This window comes from Syngnathus acus, chromosome 6, assembly GCF_901709675.1.
Source record: "Syngnathus acus chromosome 6, fSynAcu1.2, whole genome shotgun sequence".
Classification (NCBI taxonomy): domain Eukaryota; kingdom Metazoa; phylum Chordata; class Actinopteri; order Syngnathiformes; family Syngnathidae; genus Syngnathus; species Syngnathus acus.
Window position 1 is genome coordinate 4,434,580 of NC_051092.1, and position 23,505 is coordinate 4,458,084.

Sequence of the window (23,505 nt, forward strand, 5' to 3'; positions counted from 1 at the left end):
TTTTTGTATCCTGAAAGTAGACCTTACACCACAGATGGGTTGGAAACGAGGCCAAGTTTTCCTAACGTGTTAAAAAAAAAAAAAACTGACCTCGTTAGCATCCCTCTGCGCTGGTTTCCCCATCCCATTCCTCATTTCAGCCCTTCATCACATTCTGGACACATCTTTGGCTCCTCAATAGCGCCTGGCTTGCATCCTGGTGGCAGCTACTGGCTAAAGACCCCCTCGACACCCCCCGGAGTGGGCCATGGGACCACTGTGACCCCACCTGACACACTAACAACCAGTCATCTTTACTCAACACCAGTCTGTCGAGTCATCTCGGTACGCGAGCTTGACGGAAAAGGGAAGTCAAGACCAAAATATATTTATGCAGAAAAAAATACGTCTGAAATTCAACCCAATATTTCTTGACCTTGTTTGAACTAAAGAGTACGACTGGAATCTTAATGCATATGCCTACACTTTTTTTTTTAAACTGCAGAGACCTGACTTGATAAAAGGTGAGGCCATTTGCAAAAATAACACTAATTGTTTAGCGTATCCTATTTCTCATATACGTGACGTGAGCGGGTCAGAGACAGACGAGAGCTTGGTAGAAACACGAATCTCTGCTGCCACCTACTGGTAATAGACGGTCATTGCAAAATTGGGGTTTTGGAAATTAATTCTGTAATACTACTAAGAATGATTCAGTAATTACTGAGTAACTAAGTACAGTACATTTTGGTAAATAAAATTGCCTTGACCAACAAATAAAATATAGCCTACTTTTTTAAACATTGTCGACTTTTGACATTTACACCTCCCAACTCACCCGCAAGGCGACCAAGATTGTGAGTGATGTGAGTCACCCCGCTCACTCTTTGTTTGAACTTCTGCCCTCTGGGAGGCGGTACAGGAGCCTGCGCTCCCGCACCACCAGACTTTCCAACAGCTTCGTACTCCAGGCTGTTAGGATCCTGAACTCGCTCCCTCTTTCAGCGTAGCGTCCTGTTCTTGCTGTATGCACACTGGCTCAGTTTTGCCCCTCATATTTAATGGGTTATTGGTCTGTTATTTATTCATCGCTCATTTTATTTTATTTATTTATTATTTGTTATTTATGGTTTGGGCATTCTTGTTTTTGTTTTGTGTCGCCTACTTGTATGTCTCGTCACCGTGGGATGGAGGAAACGGAATTTCGGTTTCTTTGTGTGTCTTGACATATGAAGGGATTGACAATAAAGCTGACTTTGACTTGACTTTGACTTTGACTATATTAGTTGCAGGAGCAACGTTGGAGTTCTAGAAACGACTGGCCATATAAAATATATAAAAGGTCATAGCCTTATAGTAAAATATTTTAAATTCGTCATATTGATAAGATATCCTGTATTGCACAATTCTAAATTTAGTGACATTACCAGTGTCATAAAGCCACTAGATGGCGCACTTGTAGCGTACACTATGCCATAATGGGCTTCTGCTCGCTCAACTTTTACATGGAGAAATACATATTTGATTTCTTGCATTTATTTTTGTATGTAGTAATTTCTATAAAAGTTTCTCATGCATTTAAGTGGTTTCAATCAAATCCGCTCACTGCATGATCAATAACGCTCCCATTGATGGCCCGGGAACTTCAGAGGCTTGAAGGAATGAATGACGGTTTTTGAATTAAAGACCCTTTTTTTTTTTTTTTTTTTTACTGAAAGCTTTTCATCATTCCCTATTGCGCGGTGAGGTAATGACATCCACCAGCGGATGCCAAATGTTGGCAGGCTTTTTGACGAAGAGGATGCTCTTTGGACTTGCACACTCGGGTCATTGTCTCATCACTCTTTTAAGCATTCAGCTCAATTCCAGCTCAACTTTATTTGGGGTTCATTCGAGGTACTTCCAGGTGGCAGTTGAGCACTCTTTTAACGTGGATCAAAATATTCCAGAAAATAATTACCTTTTTGAGTATAATTTATATACACTAAATGCACTAGAATGTGCAAAATGTCACCATCATACATTTTGAGGGGTAAATAAATAAGCAAGACAATTTATTTTCATGCCTTTTATTGAATTGTTAAGCAAAAAAAGTAAATTACGAACCTTGCAATGCTGGTTGCCATTCTGAGTTGCAGGATATTTGTGTGTGTGTGTGTGTGTGTGGGGGGGGGGGGGGGTCAAGTCCGCCCGGTGACGTATCGCTGCCCTTCAGGGAAGGCAGTAGGTTGTATAGTTATCTCCTGATTGGGCAAAATCACTACCCCGAAACCACACAACCTACTACCTCACCCCGTGCGAACATCAGAAACATGGCGGGACATCACATGAGGAGCGCAGGCACACATCATGCATGCAAACAGAGACAAACAAACTCCAGGCCAATGAAAACATCCTGAACTGAGCTGAGGCAACCGAGGTCACTGAGTGCAAAGAAGCTAAAAGTGCAGTTACAATGATCCGCCGCTAAGAGGTGCTGCTGCTTAGAGAACATCATCGGTGGTGGTCCAATCGTCAGACGACATTACAGCCACTTCAGGAAAGACAGTAAGTTGTATAGTTATCTAACAGGAAGGGTGTGACCCTAAAACTATACAACCTACTACCTCACCCCAAAGGACAGTCTAGAAATATTCACCCCATCCTCGCCGGTCAGCCGCTTTCACACACAAAAGCGCGTTACTTGACACAAGTGATTTCTTTACTGAATGTGAGGAATAAATCTGAGCAAAATGGGCTCACTTACCTGCATTCATTTTGATAAATGAATGCAAATGACATTTATTCAAGATATAGTTCAAAATTGAACTTTTCACTTGGAAGCTTTTCAATGTGTTTCTCGCCTCTTCGGAAACATGGCGGAATGTTAGTGCAGCCTTAACAGCAGCTCCACCTGAAAGGACCATAGAGGAGAACAATTGGTTACTTAGATTTAAAAATATATATATAGAAAGCACTCAGTCTTAAAAAAACATTTGAATTGTTTCATAAATGAGGACCGTCACTCTTCTTGTTAGACTACAAAATAACCTTGTCAATCTGCCTTGCTGTGACTAGCTTGCTTCTAGCTGTTAGCATTTGTTTTAGCATTGAGTAGCGTTTAGCGTTTTTAGTTAGCATTGAGTCGATTCTACTACAGTATATTAGAAAGTTTTATTGATCTGCTTTATCGATTGCTGTCTTAACAACTTAAGCAAATCCGCAGTTTTAGCATATTAGCAATAGGATGAGTTATCACCTCAATCTTATCGTGTTTAGCACATTTACTCCCGTCTCCCTAAGCCCGTGCCAAAATAAACGTGGGTCTTAGCAGTTTTTTTTATACAAGCTGCCAGCCTTGTTTGAATTTCCACTTTGTTGAAAGAGTGGCAATGAATATGGTATTAAATAAAAACAGTGTACAGTGGATGAAATAGAGCGCATGCGGGGTGGTAACATCGACAAAAAACAGAACCAGAAAGGCCCGAATGTGGATGACCACAATGCATCCCACCAGACATTATCTGGATTTTAAGTAACATCTTGTCAACGCGAGCTGGCGACGGGAGTCGGAAAATTGGCGCCACGTTTGCTTCTGCGGTGCTGATTGACTTTCAAGTTGTTCCAATTTCAAAACACCCCCCCCCCCCTATCGGAAATAAGAGAATTAATTTGTTCCAGGGTCTCATCTTACCCTCAGAAAATATTTAAGTTACTGCACAGGCCAACATTAACCTCATTCAAGTACAAGGAAAAATTATATTTCTGATGGCGTCAACAGAATTTGGAATCTTTGCTCCCGATTGATCATTCAAGTGAATATTTCAGAGCGGGCACCTCGTATATCTTCCTCATTATGCTAAAGATTCAAGCGTGAAAGAAAGGTTGAGGCATGCGGAGCTGTCAGGCTGCTGACTGGACATCGCTCATTCTAATATAGTGGCTGGCTCCGAGTCCAGTCTGGCCGAGCCGGGCGTCGGCTTTCAAGTGCAGCCAGTTGCTATCATCCCGTGACAGGAAAATGTAGCACCGACGCAAATATGTATGCGCGGCTTTTGGCGCAGCATGAGCTAAAAACACCCCTTTGCTCTTCTTGGAAGTGCGCAAAGTCAGCGAGACGGCTCAGACGAGTGAAAGCCGAGAGCTTGTAACCGATAGCTGCTTCGGCCGGGCATCTCCGCGGGGAGCAGCTGACGGCCACGCTATCTTTCGCCACCCGGCATGTCACCCAAAACGAACGCGCCACACACGACGTTCCGAGCGCGGCGACTCCGTCGGCGCTTTGAGCTGCCAGCGCACAAGAGAGCGGCACCGGGTTGAAAAGCCACTTCCATTCAATCACACTTAAGTCTTAAGTGCTATCGATCAATAAGCGGGTCTCGGTGCAGCCGTCGGACAAAGTGAAGTGCTCTAACCTCGTAATGTGATCTATGGGCTACTTTGGTCAGTGCGGCGGCTCGCTCTGCATCGGGATGCTCCGCTCCGACGGAACGGGTTCACCGCACCATGTTCTACGACGTTATCGCAACAGAATTAAATAGGTATCATTGATCACTGGCTTCAGAGCCTTTAGGGTATTTTCGGAACTTAAAACAAAGCTCCGATAATACATCCATACCACTTTAGCAGCCTAACATATCTAGTCTAGTTGTGTAAAGAAGCTTTGTGATCCACGTGAAGATCCTTATGCTTAATTTGGATAACCACACTAGGCCTCCCCCAGAAATATTTCTGGGAATTTTTTTTTTTTTTAACATATTTCCACTCATACCCTGAAGGGAATCAATTATCAATCTTTATCAGTGTTTTCTAAAGAATTTTTGAGGTTTGAATTTTTCTTTGCTTATTTTGCGACCCTCCTGAAATTCTAGCTCTGCCAGTGAGAATTAGCCTTATGATTTGAAATCCGTTAATTAATATACAGTGGATTTGCATAATAGTAATGTGAAGGATAGACAGACAAAATGATGCATTTAGAAGCATAGCTTCTCCACCAACGCCTGTGAGAAGCTCAGCCGCCATGAGCCATCTATTTATACCAGGCCTAGAGGGGAAGGTGGGGGCTGGTGAGGGGTACAGGAGTAAGGGAGGAGGAAGTAGCATGGACAGGTCTTGTTACACATGTCACAGGGGTCGGGTGGTGGTGGGGGGGTGGCTAGCCACAGGGGGACCACGCGTAAAGTCAGACAGGCTGACCTCTCGGTCACCTACATGAGGCCGACCTGCTTCATGTTGGTGCAAATGTGCGAGAAACTCCAAATGATAATAACGTACGTTCATGTAAGCGCGAGGCTGTCAAGCAGTGAGATGAACAAGCTCCCCAGCAGCTTACCCTCCCCAACCGGCAAGGCCGTAAACATGCCAGGTGAAGAGGGCTGGATTAGACTGAGCTCGCTTGTCCCTCTGCGGCCCCACAGCCACATCTTTGGAGCTTCAAGACAAAAAAAAAAAAAGACGAAAAACGAGCCCGATGATTGTAATGGCAGGGCACGCAGTGGGGGTCAGCCAGACCACTCAGCCTTGACAGCTGCTTCTCATCTCTCACACGCTGCGTACAGTCACATGTACACAAAGACTTTTAACACGCACTTGTGTGGGATGCAAACAAGGGAGTGTGAGGGTACAGTTTGCAATGCTCGATTTGTTCAGGGCGTGTAAAGATGGACACCAAGACGTAAATACAGTCTTGACTGTTGAAATTCACGTTTGTAATCACATTTAATAATTTGCTATAAAATTAAAGTCAGTACAGCAATGTCAATTGACAACTGCAGGAGTCTGCCACTTGTTGCTAGGCAGAATTCATGCTGCCACTGCCAACGAGAACACGAGTCTGCGATTCAAACAACAAAAATAATTCCTAAAAGAGCCAGACCAGTGACCTTCACACATATTATTTTTTCAATTAAATTACCATTCTGTAATAATAGGGCTGCAGCTTTTGTATTCTTTGGTACTTAATTTGCTTCGAGAACAATTATAAATACAAAAGAAAACATTTTTCACTTAATAATGAAAAACCAATTGCTTTTGAAAGAGTAGTACGCAGCCTGGCTTATAGCAGCTAGATGCTAGCCACTAGCTGCTAGCACGCCTTACTGTATATGTCATTGACAGCCGAGAAAAACAATTCCATTTCTTTGAAAAGAATTTATGTACACTGTCATGAGGGCGCTACGTGGCCTTTGGTCCCCCAGAGACAGAAGTCACGTCTGCATGATTAGTTTTTGCCTGCAGAGCCTCACTCACGTCAGCTCGGCAGTGCCCCATCGCGCTGCATCTGTCGCCTGCTATATTTAGCGGTCGCGTCAAATAGCGCTGCGGAGCCCCCTTGTATATGAACTTGAGCTGACAGACGCGACGCCGGAGCGGGTGGATTCACCTCGTCGGTCGTCTGTATCCTAACCTTGAAGAGCCGATTACCGTTTTTGTTTACGGCGCGCTGCCGACAGCCGCGCTGAGGGTTAGTTAGCGGCGACGTGGCCCGGCAGTGCAGCTCAAGCTAACGTCGGCGGCGAGGGCTGCCATCAACAAATTTGCCAGCAGCACGTCGAGAGCCTACGCGCGTCTGTGCGTCATCGCCATGAGGCAGTTGGCGCGCTATATTACATGTTGCCTGCCATCTGCTTGCTACAGGGTGAGGCTCGCAGATATGGCCCAGAAACACCGCACTTATGCAAAAAGTATTTATAATTCATCCTATTAACGCAATATGGGCCCATGTGTGCACATTGAGCTCAAATATGGTGCCAAGGGCGCTTTTCTGACCCGCAATTGAAGCCAGTTAGCTTGAGATGCGCCCGACGAGGGGGAGAATTGCTATATTAGCTAATAGCTAATGGCCGTGAACAAACACAAGAGTGGAGCCTCCACAGGTGGTCAAACAAAATTATATCTTTTAATTGAAACTTCTCAACCTGACATGTTACAAACTTGCCGGCTTAACGATATTAAGTCAGCACATGAAAGTAAGTAAAGCATCACCAATGATTTGGAGCTTAACTATGCAATAAATGCAGAATTTCTGTGCGCCTACTCGTATTTATGTAGCGCATATATCTCGCCAGGCTGCACTCTTCAGCCCGCACTCATTTTCTCTGAGAAGGAAAAAAAAATAAAAAAATCCTCGTGTGACTTTTTAAGAAGAAACACACTGCAGTGCAGATAAGTTGGGAGGATCCGAGCAACATCTGCACATGTAATCAAACGCCTGGCACTTAAGCCAAGCTTGCTGGAGGCTGAGAGGCGGAGCCCGAGGTTAGCGAGTGCACGGCGGGAGACGAAGCTGGAGCTGACGCAGGGTGCTGCTGCGGTTCGGGTGGAGACAGGTACACTGGCAGGCACTTGAGTGCACTTTACGGAGAAACGCAAGGCTGTTCGACGAGGATAAAAGCACTATAGGAACAGTAGTTAAAAAAAACAAAAGGACCCATTTAAAAGGACCCATTTTCTGTCTTTCTCTTGCCCCCCCTGCCCGAATAGTTTGGCAGCACCGTACAAAATGGCGGCGCTGGAGGGCAAGCGAGTGGAAACCATTTTCTAAGAGTCAAGGCGGGCTGCGGCTGGTGGCCAATTAGAGGGGCACTCCGAGCGCTATTCTCCACGTTAAAGATGACGTTCTTTGCGTCTAATAACAAGGCAACAGAACACAGACAGAATGGCGACATTTTCACAGCAGGTGGCGATAGAACACCTTCGGGTACTTACCGCAGAAAGTGCGTCAGTCCGTGTCTTCGCAGCTTTCGGCCTCTTGATGACGTTCAGACGCAATCGCCTGAAAGAGAGGGAAAGAGAGCGTAAGCTATAGCAGACAATGAAAGGGTCGCCATTGCTATCTTGCTAGCTAACTTTGGAAACGCAAACAAAAACAATGGCAGCCCAGTAAAGACAATTTAAGCGTCGACATTGCTATCTTGCTAGCTAGCTAACTTTTGGAAACACAAACAAAAAACAATGGCAGCCCAGAAAAGACAATTTCAGGTTCGGCATTGCTATCTTGCAAGCTAACTTTGAAAACACAAACAAAACCAGTGGCAGCCCAGAAAAGCCAATTTAAGAAATGGCATTGCTATCTTGCCAGCTAACTTTGGAAACAAAAACAAATGGCAAATTCTGGGCCTTTTTCTGTAATACTACAAGATGCCGTCGAAGCCTGGCTCGTAGGAAAGTAGGAATCCTGTCAGAAAGTAAGCCGAAAATGTTCTTGTCTGATGGGGAGGAGCCAAGTTTCCTGTTTGCTAATCCTAACAGCTAATTCAGGATTTTCCCCGACAAACTAAACAAATAATTCAGTCTTTGAATTAGCCGACTAACTTCCCAGCAAATTACAATCAAAACAATAGCGGGAGCTTTTGGGTTTTGCACTCAAGGAGTCGAGGAACAGCACATCTCGAGGCTCGACAGTACGTGCAGACGCCCTGGCGACGGCGCTGCGTCACGTGCCTCCTGCGCATCACGGCCAGCACATGTGGCACAGCACTGTAGCTTACAGCCATGCTTCTGACACATGCGTGTGTAGGTGCACATATTTTCTTTTTTTTTGAAAGCGGGAGGGGGGCGCCACAGGGATCCGTTCCAATTCGAGGCCGTCCGCGGAGGACACTGCCAATTAGAGGCCTTCACTGAGTAGGTGATAATTCCGTACAGGGACGCTAATTGCGGTACGGGGCATGGCCTTGCTGCGGAGGGGAGGCTCTTTTATATATTGTTTGGAACGTTTGTAATTACAGTTCAGCACCTTGGAGCGCCGCCAGCACATGTTTATAGACTCATGAGTAACCCAACTCCCGCGGCCCATGGAGACAGATTCATGTCCATAGCTCAATGCACTCAATGCACTCTGTGTAGCGCACACACAAGCGCGTGTGTGTGTGTGTGTGTGTGTGTGTGAGACTCAAGAACCCTCGGCAAGAACTGTATGTGCAGCAGTGAATCTCCATATAGCAAGTACAGCAAATGGCTGGGTAAGAAAATGCATTATACACTTTAAAGTATTTCCAGGAAGCAAATTAGCCACTTATCAGTCCGTTAGGCCATTTTCAAGAACGAAGGAACAAGAAGCAGTCATCAAAAGATGGTAACGGACCACCACTAAGCGACGGCAATATTCAAGCCAGATAGCAGACGTGCACTCGATACCAAATAGCCAGTTCAGGGTGCACCCCGCCCGCCTACGGCCCAAAGATGAGAGGCTCCAGCATGCCCGCTACCTTCGTGAGGATTACGCCGTTCCCAAAATGGATGGATATAAATATTAAAAAATGGCACATTTTCTAATGAGCTATATCGGTTGATTAAATCGGCCCTGATTGTGACTATGAAATACTATCAACAATAATTTTAGCAAGTAAAAGATACGAGCCTTGAGATACGAGTTTCATTTGTTTAGTGACCATGCTTGTAACTCAAAACACCAGTGCTTCTGTGTGGATGCATCAGCCAGCCAATCATTTACGGATATCATGCTTCGAACTGAGCTCATCAGTACGGCACTAATATCAGTTCTTATTTGACCCTTTTTTGGAAGAACTGTTCACATTTAATCTGCCAATTTTTGTTTTTTGAGTTGCTTCAGTGGCACCATGCATATTCATACTCAATTTGTATGTCAAAAATCTTTATTTTTTTTAGTTCTACACAGGCGGCTCGGTGGCGCACTGGCTAGCACGTCTGCCTCACAGTAAGGAGGGTGCGGGTTCGATTCCACCTCCGGCCCTCCCTGTGTGGAGTTTGCATGTTCTCCCCGTGCCCGCGTGGGTTTTCTCCGGGCACTCCGGTTTCCTCCCACATCCCCAAAAACATGCTTGGTAGGCTGATTGAGCGCTCCAAATTGCCCCTAGGTGTGAGTGCGTGTGCGGATGGTTGTTCGTCTCTGTGTGCCCTGCGATTGGCTGGCAACCGGTTCAGGGTGTCCCCCGCCTACTGCCCGATGACAGCTGGGATAGGCTCCGGCAACCCCGCGACCCCCGTGGGGATACAGCGGTACAGACAATGGATGGATGGACAGTTCTACACACACCAAGGTGAAAACATTCTCTGCTTAGGCCAGCAAGGGTAATTACATATTTTCAGTCCACAATAGCAGAGTGCTTACTAATCCCCTCAATTTAGCAGGTTTAATCCTTCCTAAAGATGGTGGCAAAACTCAAGGTGAAAGATAATTCTGCAGCGTTTGCATCTTTTTTGGTTTTTAACATCCACTGCAGAAGCCCCAACACGACTCGCAATCATATCTCCCAGTCAAACAATTTTGGCTGACTCGACACTTCCGCGGGGTCCAGAAATTGTCTTGGCAACAGCCAGAGCCAAAAGCTGTAGAAATATATGAGCAATGGAAAGGAAAAGCGGAGCGGGCGCCACTCGATGTTATCTGGACGGCGCCGTTGCCAGGCAGATAGCGGCCGCTGAGAGACACACGTGTACACAGAGCCTCTTTTAGAAAACGCGCGCCGACTGACATTAGCGGTCAGCGGCACCCAAAAAAAAAAAGTCATAATACGCGTAATTTGACAAATTTGCTCGAATGTTAGCTGGCCGGGCTCCAGCTGTGTAAAGCGGCCATTGAGGGCCCCTGCATCCATGTGAAAGGTCTCTTTTCAGCTCGGCATGATGTCACCATGACTTCATGTTGCTGTGGTTTCCGTGGTTAAAATCACGTGTGACCGCATCCCATCTGACATTCAGATTAACACAGACAGGAGGAGGAGGAAAAAAAAAAAAGAGGGGGGGGGGCCCAAGTTCGCCCCCAGTCGACAGCATGATGGACTTAATGACCTCTGAGTGTGGTGGCAACGAGAAGGTAAAGGCGGTTTGTTTTTTACTCCAGTGGAGTCATTTTGACGCCACCGTGCAACATGTTTTTTTTTTGTTTTTTGGGGGGGGGATGTCTTTCCTTATTTGTCCCGCTGGAATTTGTTCACATGGGAATTTAGTAAGAAACTACACAAAAAGTTAGTCAAGTTTTTGTACTTGTCACGTGAGCATCAAACATGCACATATATGATAAAAATTAAATTGAAAAAAAAATTGTCCAAAAGTGCTTTAAACGATTGGAAAATTTATTTTCGTACATAAAAGCCATAAATTCTGCAGAAAGCAGGTTCAACGCTACATTAAGCTTTTCCGAGCTATCTTACGATCATTTTGCCGTTCTAAAAAAGCAATTATTTTATTGACAACAGGTTTCAACTAGCAGCTAACATTTTAATGGGTCGGTTTGTCTCATGCAAGTCATTTTTAAAAACAAATAAAGCCATTCCAAGTAATCACAACGTACATCAAATTAATGTGTGGTAATAAGACCAAAACAAAATTCTACGAAAATTTCGCATCGTACCATTGTGCTCGTGATCGGCATCAAGGGAAAAGAAACACACACAAAAAAATGCAGCTTGGCTATTTTCCTTCCACTCCAAATAAAAAATAATAATTGCTGTCAGAATATCTTCGAATATGACCAACACGCTGCTTTTTTTTTTTTTTAACGACAACAGTGTTAGGGACGTTGGACCTCTTAATTTCTTCCAACTAAAGTCGTTCTTATGCTAAGCACTTTTTCTTTACAAACAGACCAACCCTTTCTAATTAAAACGTTACATTATATGTATTAAAAAATGAATGATAATTTTCTACTCCATCCACATAACCGCAGACGATCCAGGAGGAGGCGGACCCCTTCCACTTTATTAGGCACCTAGTCAAATTGAATCCAATACAAGAGCTGCACCCAAAAGTCTGCCTGCCTTTACAAAGATAAGAAATGCTGGCTCGCTATTGTTAATTGACGCCATTCGTACCTGCTTGAATACGGTGAGTCAAACGTAGCATCGTTACGTTGGACTTCATTTGAATGCCAACGTGTATAATCGATAGAACGAACAACAAATATCTCAGAGTCAGCTTTATTGTCAATTCCTTCTACATATTATAGTTATGTTGTATTATATTATCTTAGTGTAAGCCCTCGTTGCGCACACACACGGAAACACACAAGACACACACACACCTCGACCAATTTTCACGGATAAAAATCCTATTTAAATTTATTTTATTAACGTGACAAAAACATTGCAAAACAACGCGATGCTTAGTATCTACTTTTTAAATATTTTCTTTTGTACATAAGTCATCGGGATTCTGTTACTGATTTTACAAATTGTTAGATGGGCAAAAACAAAGAAAGTATATTGAACTAAATAAATGTGCAGATTGTATTGTGCACTGCTGTATTCTGTGTATATCAGTTAATAAATAAATATATGTACACACACACACACACGTTTCTGCCTCTAACTTTACCATTAATATATATTTATTTTCCTCTCTTGCTTGCTTTGGACAAATACAACTCACTGGCATGAACTCATTAAAATAAATAAATATGGAAATAAAATAACTTGCAGAACACACACTTTCCACTCTCCAAGTTCATGTTCAAGTTCAAAGTCATGGAAAGGTTCAAGTTCAAGTTCAGCAAGCAGCTTTTTCCAATTTCCCCTTTCTCAGTCCATATTTGCCACTGCACCAAACACACCAAAGTAAGTCAGAAAACCTTTTTAGTAAAGTCCTGATGCGAAAAGACGTTTTTGAGAGATTAGCTGGGCGTTAAAAAAAAAAAAAAAAATCCTCCCCGTACTCCCCAACAAGCATGCGCACATTGGTGTGCCTCGTGACTGCTTTGGGTTCGGGCCGCAGCGGCCTAACAAGGTGCGCTTCCACGTGAGGGAAGGAAAGCTCCAGCCTGGCACCACGGGCGACTTTAGATGCCACCTCGCCCAGCACAGGCCAGCTGGGAAGCAAGCGAAGGAGCGAGGGCCACTTCTGAATATCTGAATTAGACCTCAACTCTGATACAAATGAGTTTTATTGAACAGAATTTGAGCGTAATCCAGTCTGAAGATTTTTCAAACCGATATGTAAAATGTGACTTTTTTTAATCCCTTTTAGCACAATACCATCTTCTAGCTCACATCGCCTCTCATTTCCTGACTGTACTTTTAATAAGCTTCGTATGGGCGTATATGTCCCCCCAAAAAGCACATAGGGCGTCATAAATCATCATGGCGGCACAAAGAGACAAGAAACGACAGGATTTGACCAAACATGTTGCGAATTAGCAAAGCCGCCGCTCCTTTCCAGCAGCCGAGCCAAAAAACGGTCAAAAATTAACAAATGTGGCGGATTTTGATACCATTTAGCGCCGGCGGGTGCGCCACGTATGCCTCTGGTGCTCTCCGGGCACGCGCTCGGGCCCGCGTCGTTGGCGTGAGCCAGCCAGCGAGGCCTGGCGTCCTCCCGCCAACCGACGCCAGCAAAACGGCCGCTTAACCGCTCACAAAAGTTAACGCAAACAAAAGCACATGTGCCAAACATTCCCGTGTTTATCTGCGATCGCGAGCGTCCGTGTGACTTACCCGTCCCCGCCAGGCGGCCGATCTCGACGACGCTTTCGGCCGGAGCTGCGTCCGACGCCCGTCTCGCTGCAATCTCAGCTCCGGGCCCGGCCTGGCCGCCTCCTCCAGCTGCTGCAGCCGAGCACCCCCCCCAACGAGTTCAAGTTGGGCCTAAAACAATAGGAGGCCATGAGGCTGCGGTACCGGTGCGCATGTGGAATGTGAGCAAATAAAAACGCAGCGTCGGATGCGTGCAAAAGCCAAGGTGGCGTGACCCCCCCGAGTTCGTCCGGTTCGGTCTTACGAGCGACTTATGAAAAATTAACCCGATTCTACGCTCTCCCGCGGGACGGCCTCTCTCTCGAGATGCCTTCACTTCTGGAGTGAACATTGGTAAAAGTATTCAAAGCCTGGCCTGCTAAATCGAAGCACACACACGCGCATGTACAACACACACACGCGCACGTGCGCGCACACACACACACACACACACACACAAACACACACACACACACAATGCTCCGAGTGCACAAAGTGAGCAGAGCATACGAGGAAGGCAATCTGATGCAAGAAAAGCCCCCCCCCAAAATAAATGCACAATTACGAACGTTTTCTATCCCTCCTCGCTTTTTTTGGCCTCTTTTGTTTGCATTTGGCAGCCGTCCCAGAAAAGCGCTCGCTCCGGCGGCTCGGCTCAGCCCAAAGCCGCTCGTCCGCCTGCATGTCGGGAGTTGTGCGGCGCCGAAAGGAGGACGGAATGAAGCCGAAGGACGGCAGCGCGCAGGAGGCAGAGGAGGGCAAAAAAAAAAGAAACCCCGCTAGATCTTGTCGAAAATCGGCCGGCCCACGCACGGCCGTTGGCGTAGTCATCGGGACGGCGTGCGGGTCGTATCCCCTCTTCGGTCGGTCCAGCTCGCAATGGCGGCGGTGAGAAACCTCCGTTTCCGATCCGAATCCTCAACAAAACATCGACAAACTCTACAAAAATAATCACATTTTTGCCGCAAATAAAATGTGGAAAAATGCATACTTGAAAGCGGCCAGATCCAAAAGCGCGGGAATCGACGAGGAAAAATATTTGCGGCAAAAAAAGTGGCCGAAAAAGGCCTCGTGGAGGAGCAACTTGTTGCCAGCATTTTTTTTTTTTTTTTTTTGCAAGAGCTGCAAGTTGGAGGCAGAGGGTTAAAATCCAAGCGAGCGGTGAGCGGAGGGGGGGAAAAAAACTCAGTCTATGGAAGGGCGGGCGGGAGAGCGACGGCGGGGAGGCCCGGACTGTAGAAATAGCAGCAGACTGCCCCCCTCGCCCGCTCCCCCTCCCTCTCTTTTTCTCCCACTCTAAGTCTCCCCCTTGCGTGAGGCCAGAGCAGAAAGAGAGGCGCGAGCGAAACCGAGCGCAAAAGAAGTGCCAGCCGGAGAGAGAGAGGGAAAGAGGTACGAGGAGGAGACTGATGATGCAACAGGGGGCGTGGCCAGGAGCACCAAGGAGCGAGCGAGGCTGGAAGAGAGCAAAGAGAGAGAGAGCGAGAGAGAGGGGGGGGGAGAGATTGACACGCCTCCGGGAGTCGCGCAGACGCAGTGCGAACGTCGGCCGCCATAGTGGCATCCGGTGCAGCATCTCCCCATGTAGAAAGAAAAAAGGGGGGGGGGGGGTGTTGTGCACCCTGAAAAAATATATCTGTAAAAAAAAAATTGCTATTTGACACGCTGGAAACACACAAATGTTGGCACACACATACACGGTCAGATAAGCTTCCAGGAGGGTTTCTTTCAGGAACATGTGGCCGGGAACACACGGCCCCTCCGTGCCCCCCGTGCCCTCGTGTCCCCGGCCGACCAGCCGGCCGGCCTTGTTGTGTCACCGCCAAGCGAGCTTGATGGCTTGCAGCCTCTCTGCTGCCTGGCACCGAGTCAAAACGGCGCATTTTTTTATTTTAGGGCAGGCGAGAGATGGGGAAACAGCTTCCCTGTTTTGTCGCTCCCTCCAAAATAAAAGCCGATATTTTCGATGTTTAATCTCAAATATTCTTTGTTGTTAGCACACTAGCGCGCCCCCATGTGTCCTTGAAGCCCCCCCCCCCCTCCTCCCTACCTCCTCCCTTACTCCTCTTCCCTCCAGCCCGCTGCCACCTCAGCCACCAGCGTTTGGCTTTTTCCACTCTTGTGGCACATTACTGTAACGCTATTGTGCGACAACTCCCTACCTCTTTTCGGCTTCAAAAAAACAAAACAAAACAAAAAAGCAGCTGAGCTGGGAAAGCGACTGTTGGTCAGTAAGTAGGACAACGCAAATCGTGCGAAGAGACAAGGTGGGGCTTTGGAGCTTTTTCTTATTTTTACTCTGAGGAAATTCAGGTTTCTTTTGTTTTTTTTGGGTGGTTGTGTTTAGCGAGGCTTGGTCGGGTCTTGGCGCGGCTTTAGAAGCGGGCACAAAAAAGCACGACGAGGCGCTACTTGCTGCCCCCGGGGGAGATTATGCTGTAGGCTGCTAGGTTTGTTGTTTTGAAGAAGCGTTGATGAAGCTGCTCATACTACACACAAATGGGCGTGCGTGTGTGTGTGTGTGTGTGTGTGTGTGTGTGTGTGTGTGTGTGTGTGAAGTGAAGTTGAGGCAAGGATGCAGCGTCGCTCGCGGGTTGTCGTGTCAGCACATTTGAGCTCCAGTTGGAGAAAATGCATTGGTTAGCCGTTAGCTCTTTAGCATGATGTCATTTATGAAGAAGCAGAGCCTGATTGTGAGGCAAAAAAAGATGGCGACGTGTCTTTGGGTGCATTTGCAGAACCATTTTCAAACTTTTGCCTCGGCACCCAAAACTCCAAGTAATCATCAAGCAAGCGCACAATTTTTTATATTTATTTAATTATGTTTTATTTCGCATCGGTGTAATGCTTTGCATTGCTATTGTTGAATATTATGAGATCATTTTGGATGCATCTTTGGAAATTTTTTTGTAATAAATTTGAATACATTTTTGTATAAATGATCAAATTTTTGTTTATACACAACATTATCATTGCATCACATCACCGCAAGAATAAATAACTAAAAATGAAATTCCAAATCAGGATGTTTACAGAAAATAGCAAAAATAAACACTTCTTAGCATTTTTTCTTATCTCAAGGAAGATTTGTTCATATAAATGGGTTATTTTGCAGTGGTAATTCATATTACCCAGAGCTGTGTATTTATTTATTTTTTAAGTTTGTCCTGTTGTGCTGCTGCTGCTCCTGATTTGCCCATATTATGCTATTCTGTTAAATGATTGGCTAAGTCAGGTCACATGGTCCCACCGATTTAAGGTATGGCCAATTTTATTTAGGTTTGGAACTAAAACTAAAAATAAGATGATCACATTTTTTAAATTTGTGAACTTTTTTACTTTGGGGGGAAAAAAGTGAAATAATATAGAACTCATTTTAAGAAAGGGCACACAAATTTTGGAGGTTGATGTTCTAAGCTCATCATTAATCGCTATGTCGCCACCCACCAAAGCAAATCAAATTCCAATACAATGATCTGCATCCAATGGTATAATATTACCAACAAAATATTCAAATAAGCCAGAAACTTGCAATGAGCTTGGTGCATGAAAAATGACAAAAATGTCCTAACGGGCTTTTTAAAATTTGGAATATTAAAGATTAACAACTAACCCTAAGTTGACATTCTTCTCGCAGCGGAGGAGGAGGTGGTCTGGCCGTGAGCGCCGCACGTGTCCAAACACAAGCTCTCTATTACACCCCAGTCATTTGAGTGCACCCCCCCACAAAGTCAGGGTGAGGGGTCATGACCCCTGGGTCAAAAGTGTGACATGGGGAGTCCGAGCGGGCCCATTGAGCGCGCCGCCGCTGTTTGCTTTAAGAAGGTAAAGATTACAAACACATTAACTAATGCCGATTAGGAGGTGATCCCCGGCCGGGGGTCGGAGGTCCCGGGGGAGCGTGTTACGTCTTATTAACAGGGGCTGACCTTTGACCCCAGCAGCCACCTCAGGCAACAGAGTGTGACTGACCGCTTTGGGCTCTCTGCTTGAAGGGCGTCGAGTTTGAAGCTTGCGCAGGCACGTGCGCTCCTCCGCTTTCTTAAAACGGGCCGCCGAGGGACGACAAACGGGACCGCGTGATTCAAAGAGTGGCCGGCCCAGTTTTTCCCAGTAACCCTTTCTGTACTTCAGATTTTTTTTTAAGTACGACCAAAATACAGCTTATATGCCGTTTAAATACGCAAAAGTCTAAATGACAAAAATCCTTACAAACAAATAAATAAATTTGATGTAAATACGAAAAACATGCGCAATATCGACATGAAAATTAAAAAAAAAAAAAAAGCTCCCTTTTGTTATCAAGCCTTTAAAGCAAAACACTTGAGATTCATCAAACGCCTCCCAAATATGACAACAGTGTTACATCAGAAAAATAAAGAGGAAATCCCGCCTGATGAAATTCTTCCTGGATTGTTTTTGGCTTCAAGTCTCACAAGGAGCACAACAAAAACAAAAGCCTGGCTCGCTCTGAGGATTGCGCGAGCGCATGCCCTCTTGTCTTAAAATGGGCGCCGGTGCTCGGCTCAACACAAAATGGCCGACGTTAGACGATCAAGTGAAATAGTAGCGAGTCATGTTCAACTTTTCGGCTCCCAATTTTCAGTCTCATTCATTTCATTAACAGGCTGTATGTGGTCACTGGAGCCACCACAAGCAAATTAACGCTTCTCAGCTCTCCCAGAGAAAATCTGACAATTCACCAGGACAGACTGAGGAATCAAATTCTTCCTGTATTGTTTGGCCCAAAGTCAGGAAAAGCCTCGTGCGTCAGTGAGCTCATTTGACAGATGCAAAACTTCAAAGTGTATTTTATTTGCCAAAAAAATTCATTTAAATTGCTCATTGTTATAATTACGATTATTTACAAAAAATGACGTATTCAACAGATGAATACATTTGGAGTTACTCTGTAATAAACATTTGATTTATGAATGTATTGTTATCTATATAAATAAAAAATAACTTCAAAACAAACTGTAGTATACAACTCGAATTTAATAGTCCAGATTAATGTGCAGTCATGTGGTACCCGTGTGTGTGTGTGTGTGTGTGTGTGTTTTCAGACAGTTGGTGACAACTTTTTTTTTCCCCTCACGTTTTTACGACTCATTATTTCTGCCTCAAACATTACTTACGCATCTAAAACTTAAGGAGTGTATGTCATAAATTTTGAATATTAATACACCTGCTTTAAACCTAACATGTCTATTTTGCATTTGATTATTTCCACGTGAATTATATTCGGAGCCAGGAATGACACGCTTCATCTTGAATCCAAGCTTTCCTTTTTGTGACATTATTTGTCAAAATTTGTCCGCAATAATAATAACAATCATTTTTTCCGGACAGATTCCATTTGCGGCAGGAGACACAAAAGCAGAGAAGAAGGGACAAGGAGGAGAGAGAGCAGACGGGTTCTGCCGAGCGAGTGCCGACCCGGTAGCGTTCGGACCTCGGAGTGCGGGTCGACTTCTCCGAAGAGGGACTTGCCTTCGCTTGCTCTAACGACAGCTGGCAACTCGTCAGTGCACGCAAATGACACTCTTGCAAAACACAAAAAAAAAAAAAGCCGATTTGATGGGTTATTTTGTATAAAACATTTTAAGGGTATGTGATATTAAAAAAAATAAAATAAATCATTCATCAGTGTGCACTTTCTTAGTAAACTCGTGACTGGATTTATTTTGTAATGTAATAAATTGTGTTTTTCCCCTAATTTATTTTTGCCCAGCAAATCAAGAGCTGCAATAATGTTTCTTATATTTAATTTTTTTAGCTGGATGTTCGTGCCAAATTATTAGACACGGCTCACAGTGTGATGGAGTGTATTTATAAACACTGTCAATTACAACAATAAACATCAGTGATAAACATTTTTTTTTTTAGTTTTAACATTTTAATATTTTCGTAAGTCACTTAGTTTGCATTTTGAACATTGATCCTAAATATTGGACAAAAGTACACAGCTCGACTGCATCATATGTCCAAAATGTCATAAATAATATTCTATTTTTTTTAATAAGTTTGTTAGACAAACTCCATCTAGGTCGGTTCTAATTCCAGCTCGAGATGTTAGCAATTGAAATTGGTCATCACCCAAAGGAAAGTCTGGGCCTGATGAGATGTTCCAAAGCCATTCAAGTTGCTTTGAATGGTGTGAAATCAGCAACAATGCGTGTCATAATTGAACCATCTCGGGGGTATTAGGTGATGGAAAATGAAATATCAGGTACAAATTGTGGTTCAAGTGCATCCAAATTTGAGCGCAATTTTGCGAGCGGCGGGATATTAATAATGTCGGCTTTGTTGCTTCAAAATTTACAAGCCTGACCTTTGAAAGTTTGCGCGTGAATGGATGTCTTTTGAATTATATTATTTCATATCAAATGATAAGCATATATAGGAAGGAGCAAACGTCTGCAGCTAGTTTGTAGGCAAATGAATATTATTTTGTCAAGGAAAAATTAGGTCCAGGATATTGTTCCCCAGATGTATTTATTTACACTTTTGTATGATTTTCCCAGTTTCTGGGTTTTATGGATATCTTGATACAAACACTTACCTAGTTTTTTTGTTATTTATAAATAAAAATAGAAATGGATTGGAAGTTACTTTAAAATGTGGCTGTTTAGTTATTGACAAAAATGGCTAAAAAATATTCTATAAAAAAAATAATCTTAAAAAAAAACAAAAAACTTTCAGATCAGCATGACCAAGACCTGCCTTAAAACTTGAAAGTGGCCTTGGGAGTTGCACAATGTGGTGGCTGTGGACGAGGAAGCACAGGGGTCACGCTGACTCGGCGCTTTTAAACTAAGCCTCCTCATTCGTCTCTCTGCACCGTCTTAACGTTATTGTCGGCCATCTTGTGGAGTCAAAACGGCACGCGGGCGAGTTTTTTTAACTGACGTCGAACGATTTCAGAACGACTGTATATATTTTGTATTAAATGGGGTCAAGGTCATAATGGTCATTACCTCGAGGGTAAGACGATTACAATGCGAGTTTGACACAATATCATATCTTTGGTATCGATTGACTAACTTGCATCATTTCACCTCAAGTATTTGCATTAAAATATTTGATCAAATATAAAAGTGTGCTGATTTTTCATTCTCACGATTTCCTTTTTTAATTCCCCACTCGATTAATCAATTATGCCTGTTATAATCTACTGTCCTTTTTTTTCCCGTAAATATTTCTGCTTTATGCTGACCAACAATCATTCAGTATATAAGTATCAGAAAATGTTTTGCTATGAATATTTTATGAGATAACTTTCCCATTATTTACTTATACATATTTTATTTATTTAAAAAACAATTAGCTGCTCGGCTAGCCTATTTACACACTTCCTCGGAAATTAAGCCGATTTTGAGTGAGTGAACAAAACAACACCGGCTCTCTTGACTGCTATCAAATGGCTCCGTAATGGGGGGGTTGGGGGTGGAATGGGTGATAAGCTGGCACACAACCAAGCACTAATGCCCCTTAAATGTCAACTGCTATGTATTGCGATGGGAGAAGAGAGAGCATTCATATTTTAGTGAAGCGAGTGAGCGGGTGCACCCGGGGACACAAAATGGGGGGTGTGGAGCAGTGTGGGAGAGCGGGTTTGGGAGGGGGGGGGAGTAGTCAGGCAGCACAGGTGTAAAATAAAAGGTGGGAAAAAGAAGCAAACGGTTTTTTTTGTTTAATCAAAGCTGCCCGTCTCACTCATTGCGTCTCACTCGCTCAGCACACAGTTGGTGGGGGTCGGGCGTTGGGGGTGGGGTCGACTTGCCGGGGGAGAACGAGAGAGAGTGATTTTTTGCAGCGGGGTGAAAGGCTGGCGGTCATGTGTGCAGGGCTCATGACAAAAGGCCCTTTTATGTGCAGCGTATGCAGATAGAGGAGGCTCCTTTGTGCACAGATGGAGATCCCATGCCTGGGTCTACCCGCGGCCGCCACCAAGGGTTGGGGGGTGGGAGGGGCAGCGAGGGCGTTGAGTGCCATCACTGTCTGGTGGGGGGAGGGGGCAGACCGAGTCACCCCGCTGCCAGGCTCGCCGGGAGGAGGCGGTGGCAGAGGCGGAGGAAAAAGAGGCGGAGCTATAAAAGCTTGCTTGGCGCATGCACACGCTGCTAGGCAGGTGGAGCAAAGTCAAATATTCGACACTGACCAATGGAAAGCAAGGCTCGCAAATGATTATTTTGTGGACAATTTGAGGGGGTGTCTAAAAATGGCTTTATTTTTCGTGTATTTTTTTTCTTACTATTTCGGCTTCTCAAAGTGTGTCATCTCATTTAAAAAGTGTTTCCTTCCACATCTTGGAACAACTCACCAAAATTTGCATTCTCTTATTTTCAGTGAAGCATTTATCAGTTGAAGAGCTTCCAAAATGAAAGTAGCAAAAGACATGCCGGTTCCAAGCTTTGAGCTCCGACTTAAAAACATAAATATCAAAAATGCGAGCGCAATGACATCATCACATAACGCAGCTTCCAAGTGCAAAGACACAGACAACTATTCATAGTCCCACCTGCAAAGGATTTGGAACGACCGCTGCAGTTAACCTGCATGTTATTAGGAAATGGACAGGGTGAGAACGAGCAAATATTGGCTTGGGGTTCTGACCCAGTAATAAAGCCCGCTGCATTTATGAGCCTATTTTCTTTTAATGATTCTTGCAAAATATGCAAGATTCTCTCTTAGAACACGAAAAGCATCAGTCATGACAATGTAGCCCCCCCAAGAAAATAAAAATTAGCCATATTGTGCTAGCTTAATTGGCTGTACAAGAAACCACCACGCCCAAGGAAAAACAAGCGCTGAGGCGTCATCCAATTTTTTTTGTGCACTCGCCTGCGTTAAATTTGTTATTAAAAAGTTCTGAACAATTTATTCCATCACGGCTCTGCTTGTGAACGTCACGAGATCAAACTGACAAAACAGATAGAGAACACATTTCCCAGCATGCTTTGTATTTATTTCTCTTTGAATATCTCATGTGAGTTGCAAAATAATGTCAGCGCGATGAAGTTTTCACGGCATTTCGGCTGACGCACTCTTTCATTTGGCCCAAATTAAAACGTCCTCAAGCACGTTCTATGTTGGGTTTTTTTCTTCCTTTTTTCAAGCATGGCTATAATTTGAATGGTGCGGTTGAGAGACGGCCGCTTCCAAACTTGCCAACATTAGTCGGAGCTGACATATTCTAATGCTTTATATCCAACTGCTTCTTTCATCACGTTGCCACATACTAGAAGAATCAAGCCCGGGCAAATAAAAGACGCGTCGTCAAAGCTCCTTCATGGCCTCAAATGACGGCTGAATTTCCGATGATGAACATTTAAGCTTAACCTCATGGTAACAAGGGTGGACGTCATTTGCAAGGCAGTAAGCAGCATCTGCTGGACACCTGGAAGACTGCAAGTCACCGGCAGCCTTCCCGGCCCCCCCTGGGGGGCGTGACCCTTAGCGTGATGTGACCCACAGCAGCCTTAAGCGTGTGAGCCATGTGGCGCGTTCAACCTGATCGCTGCCTAAATCAAAGGCCACATAAATAACAGTGAACCTGGAGTGCAATAAAAATGTCGCCGCCTACGTGCTCAGACAGACAGCACCAAATTGCGGGTCGTATTTTTAGGGCCCGAGCAGCCAACGAAATTCTTATTCTTCTTCTCCGGACAGACTCGTGTGTTTGAGGAACTAAATGTGGCGGGAATTTAGACGAATCGCTTATCAGAATTTTTTTCTGCCAAATATCAGAATCTTATCAATCAGTACTTAGTGCGTGTGACCTATTTATATAGCCAGGCTTCCTCTAGTGGTACATGAAAGTATTACACAATTAAATGTGCAGACTGCAGCGTTCTGACCTTTTTTTTTTTTTTTAGTCTAGCACATTAATTTATATCCAGTACAGTATATCTTCAGTACAGTTTTAAATCCAACACATTCAATTCAATCTTTCAGAATTATTTGTTTTCAAACAATTCTTAAATTTGCTTCTTTGGACAGGTGTATTTAATGATGTGTCCGATGAGTATTTTTCTCTAAATTTTTAAATCGACATTATTTTAGCCTTCGGTCACAACAACGTGCTAGCGTCAGTTCTCAATGTTCACACAAT

At 44.4% G+C, this 23,505-nt stretch overlaps 3 long non-coding RNA genes across 4 annotated transcripts; 1 reads left to right on the forward strand and 2 right to left on the reverse strand.

Annotated features, from left to right (window-relative positions):
- Positions 1-2,736: 2,736 nt before the first annotated feature.
- Positions 2,737-14,764, reverse strand: LOC119124293. Of its 2 annotated transcripts, none has more exons than XR_005098246.1 (4): positions 14,198-14,764; positions 13,371-13,520; positions 7,666-7,732; positions 2,737-2,872 (listed from the first exon to the last, which is right to left on the reverse strand). It is a non-coding gene; the product is annotated as an uncharacterized LOC119124293 (long non-coding RNA). The 2 variants fall into 2 exon arrangements; XR_005098245.1 differs by having other exon boundaries at positions 13,958-14,764.
- Positions 9,065-11,841, reverse strand: LOC119124297. The gene is made up of 2 exons (XR_005098249.1): positions 9,963-11,841; positions 9,065-9,590 (listed from the first exon to the last, which is right to left on the reverse strand). It is a non-coding gene; the product is annotated as an uncharacterized LOC119124297 (long non-coding RNA).
- A 589-nt stretch (positions 14,765-15,353) lies between the features above and the next one.
- On the forward strand, positions 15,354-19,266 carry LOC119124295. Its single transcript, XR_005098247.1, has 2 exons — positions 15,354-15,655; positions 18,741-19,266. It is a non-coding gene; the product is annotated as an uncharacterized LOC119124295 (long non-coding RNA).
- The last annotated feature ends 4,239 nt before the right edge of the window (positions 19,267-23,505 follow it).